Source organism: Cryptotermes secundus, unplaced genomic scaffold (genome assembly GCF_002891405.2).
Source record: "Cryptotermes secundus unplaced genomic scaffold, Csec_1.0 scaffold446, whole genome shotgun sequence".
NCBI lineage: Eukaryota > Metazoa > Arthropoda > Insecta > Blattodea > Kalotermitidae > Cryptotermes > Cryptotermes secundus.
Window position 1 is genome coordinate 1,107,260 of NW_019731271.1, and position 11,075 is coordinate 1,118,334.

Consider the following 11,075-nt stretch of genomic DNA (forward strand, 5'->3'; position numbering starts at 1 on the left):
CACTCTCAGACCCCTACTGATATCACGCGTTGGTTTCTAATTAATACATACACGTTCGTCTTGAAGCTCTCTACAAATGAAGCTCGCTGCTTAATTATTTTGCAGTACATTTAGGTTTGTATCCTAATAATTGCTTTCAATTAATTGCTTTTCGAATGTAAGACTCATATTTTACACATTTTTCCCCGTTTAAAAAAATTAATTTGGTTTTAAATTCGAAGAATGTGCACCTTTCTAATTTTTCCCATAAAAACCACATTCAAATCTGGGTGCGTCTTAAATTCGAAGGCATCTTATAATATGAGTAATGTGGTATATATTTTAGGTGATCTCTTTGCATTTTATGCGGATTACGAAAAAAAGAGCAGAGTTTTTCTATCAGTCACGGTTTCTGAATGAGAAAAGAATTTAGATTATGTAGGATTTACATTCAAATAGGAATGAGGAGGGGCCTGCAACTTGCTCATCACATGCTTTGTGAGGTACTGAGCGTCACTGCCTGCATGTTCACGTGACGTGTCCACATGTGTTCAATTATGTCACACAGCCTATATGTCGACTTTCATTTGTCAGTGACTCACTTGATTTCAATCACTGAACCTTTTGTGATTCATTCGTGGTTTCTTTTAATTTACAGTAACTTGTAAATGCTTCATTTTTTCGTGTGAGGCGTGCAAATTATTTCACGCCAGAACGCCGCCCAATTGTGTCAGCCACCCAAGCATTTTCTGACGTGCACAGAGATTAACTTTTTAATCTTACAGGGGAAATTTAATCCATGTTGTATACGAACTTCGGTTTGGTTGTAAGGTAGAGTTTGAGTACAATGTATATGCACATAATATGAGCTGTAATATTTGTTTAACGCTTCTGACAGGTTGGCTAAGTGTGTCTCATAAAATGTTGTTCCCTCTTCCGATAATATAGAGATTTAATGCATTGTTGTTTGCACATAAATATATTTTCTATTATTACAAATCTAAATATAATAGTATAATATCCAAATTTGTCACTGGCCATTAAGATCTGTTTCACACAGTGAAGATCTGGCAATGGCACTTTTGCAGGAAACGTGGAATTTGGACGATGAAAATAAAAGTGATATAAATATATTGGCGAAACTATATACTCGTATGGTATACTAATGGAAAATTCGATGATGATCCATTGTTTGAACCGTCTTGTTCATCGACAGAGCCCCGTTTAATACTCAAACAGATCTGAGCGATCTTGCTTATTATTTGAATTTAAAGAATTTTGAAATTTTGGCTTCTAAATTTAAACTTTGGAGTCTTCTAGACAAAGATACTATGATATCTTCGTTTCACAGGGGCCAAGAAGACCATTTTACCTCGTAGGAAGGCAATTTAAATAATAATGGTATAAAAGTCTAATAGTATTTACTCTCTCGTGGAAGCCTTTGGCCAATAGCACGATCCAAATGAATGTCGCTTGTTTATTTGTCGATTCCTCGAAGCTGAGTGCGAAAGCTGTGTTGTTTCATAATGGAAATACGCATCATTCAGTTGAAATAGCATGTACACGTATCATTCCTAGGGAGTTATCATGCAACAATGTATGAAACATATCCATTATGATGAATATTGCTGGCGCATCTGTAGAGGCTTGAAAGTGATGGCATTTCTGCTACATTTACAATGGTTATACTTAATACTGTCGTTTATTCTATGAATGGGACAGCCGAGTTCAGGAACGTCCTTACTCAAAGAAACGATGGCCACTTCGACAAGCATTGATTCCAGGACAAGGAAATGTCACAAGTGTGCTTCTGGTTAATCCAGAATTTTTTTCTTGTCACTAGTTCATATTAATTTGTTTTAATGACTAATTACGTCAGGGAAGATAGGCGAAGCTGGTATCAAAGCAGGAATTCTTGTGGGATCCCAAGTTAGACAAATCATGAGAGAAAGCAAGTTTATTGAAATTTTTGGTGACGTAGAAGGAGCAGCTTATAGCGCATATAAAGCAGTGAAGACAGATTTCTTCGGAAACTTCAAGGCAGAAAATTACCAATCACTTTTTGAAGAATTTCGCTATGACTAATAACTCAAGAGATGCCAAGTATCTTTAAAATTAATTTTTTTCTCACGTGTCAATTTTTTCCTAACAAGTATATGTGCTGTTATTAATGCTCATGCGGAAAGCATTCATCTAGACTTTGCCACTGTAGACAAATGATACCAGGGAAACTGAGCTCAAGCATGTTGGCTGGATATTAGTCATAACCAGTACGCGAAACACGGGCGTAAATCATGAATAGTTATGTTTTATGTGATCTCAGTGTGAAATTTACGCTTTTGATATCGTTACCATATCTTTAAATCATTCCAAATTTCACTTTCAATTCACGTGATCGAGAGAAAAATATTGAGGTTATTTTCTAATTAATCCTTTAAAAACCTACATGATCTACCCATTTTTAAGTGTGAAAAGAACATTCTTGTATGTCGCCCAATGGTGTATGCTCTTAATCGGTGCATGAAACGAATTAAATATAAAGTTTCATAGGCATATAAATCTATATGTTTTAGCATGGACATTGCTTTGACATTCATGTGGAGAATAAATTTACTCCACAAATGATTATTAACGTAGCCCGTGGAGATGGGCAGGCCAAGAGGCAGAGAAGACAGGGCCAACAGATTTCATTTTGTAACTGTAATATTATTTCCGGTGGAGATGAAAATAAATTCCGACCAATATTCATAGAAATCCAAATTAGGTTCACATTACATCATTGTGATTTTAACGTGGCGAGGTTGTTTCGCGAACTGTTGTTTTTCTAACTTAATAATTGTGAGTGTAATTGTAATTGTAACTAAAAATGAGAATCTTTGTATAGAAATCTTGTTGTCCCGACTTAATACATTTTTATAAATGATAAAAATATGCATAATGCTGAATCTTCGTGACTTTCAGTACGAAAGTAGAGTTCATTTCGTAAAGTTTTTGGGTAGCTTAGATTATATAGCATCGATGATAAGTGAGTATGAATGGTAAGGATATACAAGAAAGCTGTAGGATGATTAGTGGATGTGTACTGGCAAGGAAGGAGGAAAAAATTGCCTAACCTGATGTAGCATCCCAGTGCTTTACCCAGAGGACCTGAGGTAAACCACAATATGCTGTCTGGCCAATCCATCTTCGGACCTAGATATGAAATCGATCGCGCGCACACGACTACGAGAACAAAAAATTACGTATATTGTCACGTTATTCAGTGACTATAGATGGGATTTGTATTGTTAATAAGATTTATTTGACTCTTAAGACTCTAACGACAAATAACACTAGCGCCATCGCTAATTCACTACAGCACACACTGTCTTCTCAGTCTCCTGTGTCTTCACCCATTGTCTGGTAATGGCTTCCAACGCTGTATATTCTTCAACTTTCGTGTTGCCGTTCTTACTGGCGGAGACTATCTCACAACTAACTCGGCGTTGCTACTAAACAATTTACAACATATGGGACCCTCCGTCAAGAGCGACTGTCAAAGTCAAAGTTACTCTACGACTGGCGGTTTACCTCCAATCAGTTCGTCTTTGCGCCTAAACCCTTGAGACTAACGACAAGAGATTTTTTTTTTCAACTAAACGCTTGCGTTCATAGTTCTTATGTAACATCCTCTGCTTGGCCTTTCGTCAAATGTACATGTTGCACATATAGCACGTTACTGACAATTCTTCATTTTGCAGTATACAGATCATCTCTTTGTACAGGCTTTGCAAAGAAGATCGCACCTATCTTGCATATCTTATGCTACAGTGGCAGCTCAGTCACTTGAACGGTTGTAAACTTGACCACCGCCAAGTTTAAGCCTCTTCGGGTGACTGTCTGAGTCTGAGTTTTATGTCACGACCGACGGTCAGTCGGCCAGTCTGTCTTGGAATAAAGTGCCCATCTGGGGCTCACGACCAGATTTTTATTACTGTTAGACTGTTGCGGGGTTTCTAATGTGGGACACTCTCTCTGACGAAATGACGAGTCTGTTGTTTACAGATTCTGCTGGTCCTCGCCAGCGCAACCATTCTCGGGTCCGAGTTCCGTGGGACTCGCGACCATATCTTACTGTCTCAGAGTCGAGACTTCTCTTTCCGTCGCCTCCTATGACTCTCAGAGCTACGGTGGGGGTATTCGACCCCCTCCACAAGGGATGGGCGACTGTCTCCGAATTGGTCCTCGTGATATAGCCTCGGGACGGATCTAACAGAAAACACCGCTTCCCAGAATTCCTCTATTGTTGCATGACGTCGGTATTGGAGCTGATCCACAGAGAACACCGTTCAGAGCGGTACTTTTATTAGTTACGATTTGTTGCACAAGGTGTTCCATTATTAAATCATTGTTTATTACGGCATATCTAGAAACGGACGTCTCTTCTGATTAAACCATTCTGTCTTTGAGCGGATATACCACAATACATATAGACTAATCGGAGACTGTGTGTATGTGGGTGTTACTCATGGGATGCGCGGACGTGTTTACTTTCAGTGTCTTTCACAGATGGTGACAATCGTAGGGCGCAACGCATAAGAGGAGGGATAAGATAATAAGAAAGATTATATGACAAATGAAGAGACCTTCTACTGAATGTTCAAGAATGAAAAGCCTAAGACGTAGAATTTTGAATTCATCCTGTCCTTATGTGGTAGCCATTGTTGTTAGTAGTTACGGATATGAAAGCAAGACTGTGTGAGAAGTACCTGTCCTTCAGGCAGCATTACAGTGTAGACTGTTGCCGAAAATACAGTTCCATTGTTGATAGCGTGTCTGTTAATTGAATCCATTATTCAACATATGTAAGTGAAACAATATTCGCATCTTCTGAGAAGCAAGATACTTGGAGAACAATTTATGTTGGACCCAGTTGGATCCCATGGCAGCTGTACTGAAAGTTGAATATAGAATACAGAGATGTGACTCTGTTGTTCAGTGGTGGACTAGATAATGGTCATTGTGTTGCTTCGTTTCCAGATGAAGGTTATTTTTTAGACGAAGCGTGTTTTATAAGCAACTTTGTCGATAGCATTTCCTCTAGACAGCAGCATCTCTTAGTGCATAGTATTATTCCGTTAAGTTTAATATCCTGGTTTAAGTGTAGATATATTTCCAGAAAGTTACAGGTTATTGATGTTGGATATTTTTGAATAAGTTTGTCTTTAACAATTTCCCGTTCATTTTTCTACAGGGTTTACATTGACTTCGGCAGCACAATTAGTTATATTTTAATAAATACATTTATGTACATGTACATAAAAGATTCGGGGGCAACTCGGTAGCGTAGTTGGTTGAGGAATTACGCTACAAGCAGGAAGATCGCGGGTTCGATTCCCGATGAAGTAATTGGATCTTTCACTTGCCATAATCCTTCCAGCCACACTGTGGCCCTGGGGTCGACTGAACCTCTAACAGAAATGGGTACCAGGAATTTTCCTTCGGATGGGAACTTCGATGCCTCACAAACCTGAGGGCCTCCATGGCCTGATACAGTGATAGCTTTTCCTTTTTTTATATAAAAATTCAGGTGAGACGAAATTTCTTTTAATTATTATCGAGAATAAGAGAACTGGGAAAGCGTTCAGGTGCGTTCAGAAGCTCACTGTTGGTAGCTGACCAGCCTACCTAAGTCTAGAAATATCCTCGTAGTGTCCTCTCTGTTTCTCTCAAAATGTTAAGACTTATGGAGAAGAAACGTGTTGCACATAAAATGTGTATTTAGTTGTTTTCTACAGCTGTTAGTCGAAATATTTTTCGCTCCTATAAATACGAATATGTTTACAAATAGTTGTATCCGAGATGTATGGAAAGACACATGCATATTTTCAGTTAAGATGCTCATTATTTTTGTCCAATTTTAATAAAAATTGGAATGTGACGCAAATTTTAATATGGCTTCCAAATATCAAATTTCTTTAAAATCTTGTCAGGCGTCCTTGAGTTGTTTCGTTCGCATAGATAGAAAGACATAAAGACAGACGGATTTAAATGGGCGTTCCGTAAGGATATGGAAGCGTCTAAAAACATAAATACGTTTATTTCGTTAGTATATATATTCTAAAAAACAAAAACCTATTTATCGTATTTGGACCTAAGCATTGCTTTTACCACAGCAACTCTAAACATAAAGTGGGCACCAGCTAGACAATTTATATTGCATTTCGGTTGGAAAAGTGCCCAAAATGTTATGGAGTGGCAATGTATATTATCATAACGTAAGACTTAATGTGGCATTATAATAGGGTTAGCCTTCTGAATTTAGGTCTGAAGTTGTTCTGAAGATTAATGCCTTTCGTCCAGTAGCAACTTTGTTATCTCATGACGGTTGCTTCATGCGAGAAGTAGCGTCGCTCTATTATCTATTACAAACATGTATACTCTAATAATTACGTGTTACTAACTCTGTCTGACAGTGAAATTCAATTATACTGTTTTATGGTTTTAACTTTGTATTGGGCGTGACGTAGCTGAGGTGTTTAGTCGCAAGATTTCTCATTGTGGCAGCCTGAATTCGATCTCAGGTCAAATCATATGGGATCTGTGGTAGACAAAGTGAAACTGAGGCGGTGTTTTTTTCACTCCACCAACTGTTCCACATTCATTGATCATCCTATAGTCGACGCTATATAATATCGAAACTGACAGTATCATTAAATAACCAATGAAAACGAAAGTTTTTTATTGTGTCGGATTTTCAAATTTTGGCATTGCTGATATATCGACAGAGTAATTTTACGAAAGGATTGAAAGTCATTCGTCAAGTGAAAAGTTGCTAACAAACACCACACAAAGCAGTGCTCTTCTTGCAAAACTGATAGTCACCCTGCCAGTAAACATATTTCCCACTGTTCATGGAAATCGAGGTTTCATTATCGGTTCACAAAAGCTGGTCGTTGACCTGAACTTAAGCCCATTGAATGCTGTCCACACAGCCTTACGTCATATTTCTGTAAGATCCGTTTTAATAGTGTCCCATATATGTTTTTGCCTCACAATTTGCGACTTTCCTCCAAATACTGCAAAAATATACCACTAAATTCCATCTTATTTAAAGCAGTAATTAACAAATGCAGTTACCTGAGACTAGAGTCGGGATAATTCGTCGGTATAACGACGGGCTACGGGTTGGACGGCCCGGGTTCAATTGCCGGGAGTGCAAGATATTTCTCTTCTCCACAGCGTCCAGACTGGCTCTGGAGCCCACGCAGCCTCCTATTCAATGGGTACCGGGGCTCTTTCCCCGGGGGTAAAGCGGTCGGGGCGTGAAGCTGACCACTTATCTCGACTTACTGCCGAAGTCAAGAATGGTAGAGCTGTACCTCTACTCCCTCATACTTCTTCATGGCATAGTGCTTAACTAACCACAGGACAACTTTGTCTTTTTACCTTTTAAGCTGCCTGAGATTATGAATACCTTGTGTGTATGTGCGTGCGTGCACATTATTCCACACATTGTTACCTTCAAGCAGCTGTCTATGTCAACAGTTTTTCTAATGTTATATGTGTTTTGCAAAAATGTAAATTGAATTAACATGATGGAAAAATCGTATCTCCCGGCCAGTCAACGTGTGTTACCTCCTAAACTAACAGTCCTATTTCGATTTTAGGTCTGCATCTAATAGTGTCGCATATGTCACGTTGCTGTCACGTAATGTCGCGTAACTGTGTTAATTTATCTTTTCCAGCTTCTTTAGTTGCATCCTGTTGTGTGTTCCACACATATACAGGAATTATGTTAACCATCAACACAACAAATATACTCAGTCTTAATGTTTTACAATTGGAGCTTTATTCCTTCTACATGTTTCGGTCGTATAAGATCATCATCAGGCAGTCAATTTTTTTTTAAATTCCCTTAATGGGGGGTGGAGTCCAACTGGGTCCACTCGTCACGGCGGCCACTGATTGACCTATTGTAGGCTGCCCCGGGTGATTATGATGATGGAGAATTTTGTGGAATGAAGACTGGCAGGGGAAACCGAAGTACTTGGAGAAAACCCGTCCCAGCGCCACTTTGTCCATCACAAATCCCACTTGACCAGATCCGGGATCGAACCCGGGGCGCCGCGGGGGGAAGCCAGCGACTAACCGCTTGAGCTATGGCGCGGCCTATCATCAGGCAGTTGCATATAGGAATACGTATATAGTTATTGAACTACCGATATGGATCCATACCAGTGCAGCCTGTTGTATTATATACTAATATATATTGTTTGCTTCAAGTTGATGTTACAGTTAAAGCAGAAGATACAAAGTAAGATAAAAGATAAAATATAAAAAGTATACCATATATCAAGATTTATAATGTGTTGAATATATTATGGAATATTGAAAGTATTTTAAAAATGTTTAATATTATCACGTGTTGGGTGTATAACGCGACAAATAACTTCACGCCTTATTTGATATAGCGAATTTATTGCACTCGCTCTCACAATTACACAATTTACAAACTCACAATTACTGCCATCTGCAGTATCACAATTACTTCTTCTGCTGCAGTCAATGTGATTCACTTGTAACTGGCTCAATCCTCACTCACTAATCACCAGGGCCAGGATTTTGATGACCTGAAAATATTTAAAAAATGACCGAAAAAATCCAGAAAAATGACCTAAAATATGACCCAAAAATGTAATTTGCAGGGCCCGGATTTTGATGACCTGAAAATATTTAAAAAAATGACCTATAAAATGACCGAAAAAAATCCAGAAAAATGACCTAAAGGAGAAAAGAAAGAACACTTCGCTTCCATGTTATTCACATTTTAGAAAACATATGAAGAAAAATTCCCTAAAATGGTCAAAAAATGACAAGAGATACCCTTAAAAGTCCAAAAATTTATCAGAAAATTACCCCCAAATTGAAAAAATTACCTTAAACCTAAAAATGTCAAAAAAAAACCCTATAAAATTTACATTTCTTTAACCAGCAGCTCATATCCGAGATTTATATATTTAAGAGCATCGCATAGGATACAAGGAAAAAAAGATGACATATCATCAAAATCCTGGCCCTGCTAATCACTCACTACTCAGCTTAATCAGTGAAGGTTACAGAGCACAATTTCACTTTCTGTTTGTCTTATTTTCATCAAAAAATGACAAGCAATCTATGGTTACTTTGTAATGTGGAAATCATGTTTTGGTTTGGTACACAAGGGAGAACATGTGTTTTGTATCAGACACACTGTGGCAACAGTTGGGCTGCCTGCCATTGCAGTAAGTTACATGAACCAAGAGAAACTGAAAATTTGAGATTGCTACGAATGGTGTCATCTGGCATCACAGTGCTATTTCTGAAGATTGTTTTTATAAGCTGGTAGAAATACTGACAGCAGATTACATTGTGTTAACTGACCCATGATGCCAACAAGGCCAATGCCACCCAACATATAGTATCCTCTTTGTGGGATGAACACATACACAACAATTTATATGAGAGAATGAATCCACTCACAGAATAGCATTTCCTGCCATCCACACAGGTGTAGAGCATGTCTACAAATCACAGAACTCAAAACGTCTTTGGTACTTTTAGAAGCCATCACAAAACACTCATTCTGATATAAAACTCTTCATATCCTTGTACAAATTCAAATTTGGTAGCAAACCAATTAGAATGTCCAGGGGATAATAGTGACTGGAATGTTGAACACAATGAGCCAGGTAATAACTGTTGTTCAGAAAGCAAGGCCAAGTCATGTTGGCAACACTGCATGCCACCCACATCTCATGGACATTCAAACACTATCTGCTCTAAACTGTACTGCAAGCCTGCTGTAGCTTTTCATGAGAGGAATGCCCGGACAGTACCACTGAATGGTTGCCTGCACACAGCACATGTTGACAGTGATGGTGCTCATTTGACACAAGCGACAAGGTGACCACAACGTAAGAATACAACTCCCCGCTCCTCCATGAAGCAAATCTGGCACACTGGTGCATCATCAATCACCTTCTCTTCTGAAATGTTTTCCTGCGTTGCAGAGGCCGATGCTGGGGTTTCCACCTTGCACTGTCCACTTGATGACGATGCATGTGCTTTCTGGACATCTAATAGATCCTTCGCATCCTGGACTGGCATTCTGGCTTCCTTCAACTGACGACATTCTTCAATGAATGTCCATCCTTTAATGAGTACAACATGTATGCACTTGGGGAACCACACAGCATGTTCAACCCACGGGTCGTCCGTCTCCTCCCAGTCTTTGAGCCCGCCACCACAGTGGAAACACACAGTCTGGTCTTCCTTGCCTGTATAGTAGAAACTGGCTTCACTCAGCTTGTCCAGCTTCTGTTTGAGGGAGCGTGGCCAACTTTCAAATGACCGTTCACGTGCATCGTATGTGTTGTAAGATGGGTGAAGTGGGCCACAGCTCTGGTGGATGCCATGTTTCTGCAGTTCCTCTGGTGTCAACAGGTTGTGGTTCTAGCCATTGCTCACCACTCTCTCAGTGCCAGAATTCGGTCTGAACTCCAGGTGTGGCCCACAGACATCATAGCTATGACTTACTTCTTGAGCTGATGGCCCCTCAGGCAGGCCATTCTGACTGATGGGAATGTTTACAACTTGTAAACCTTTGACGAACCCACAGGATGGGGCCTTAGGCAGTGTAATTCTCTTATAAACCCTCAGCCGGACAATGGGAAAACGCCTGCTTCCTTGTTGCCTAGTCGCTGTGTTTACAGGTGTTGCTGGGCAACGCTGTCGAGAGTAGTTTACTGCTGCATAGCACCCGCTGCATCCACCGCTATTTCACCGAGGTGGAGGGGGGCGGAGTGTTGACTGGCCTGTTACCGTAGTAGCGACAGCGCCCGATGTTGTTACGTCACCGCTGTCGGTGGAGGGGATGTCCTCCATAGCGCAATACGTCACTATATATATATAATTTTTTAGTATGATAGGTATGCCAACTTAAATACAAAGATTCCAATTCTACAGTGTAGCAATTTTTAATATATATATACATATTTTAAACATTTCTAAAATACTTTTAATATTTTTAATATATTCAACACATCAGGGTAATTGAAAAATTCAATGACCTCATC

General features: G+C 39.3%; 1 protein-coding gene across 11 annotated transcripts in view; it reads left to right on the plus strand.

The window, feature by feature from the left end:
* The window catches only part of LOC111866799 (regulating synaptic membrane exocytosis protein 2), a 204,580-nt gene that overhangs the window by 48,199 nt on the left and 145,306 nt on the right, over positions 1 to 11,075 (plus strand). The gene's annotated exons all lie outside the window — the stretch shown is intronic.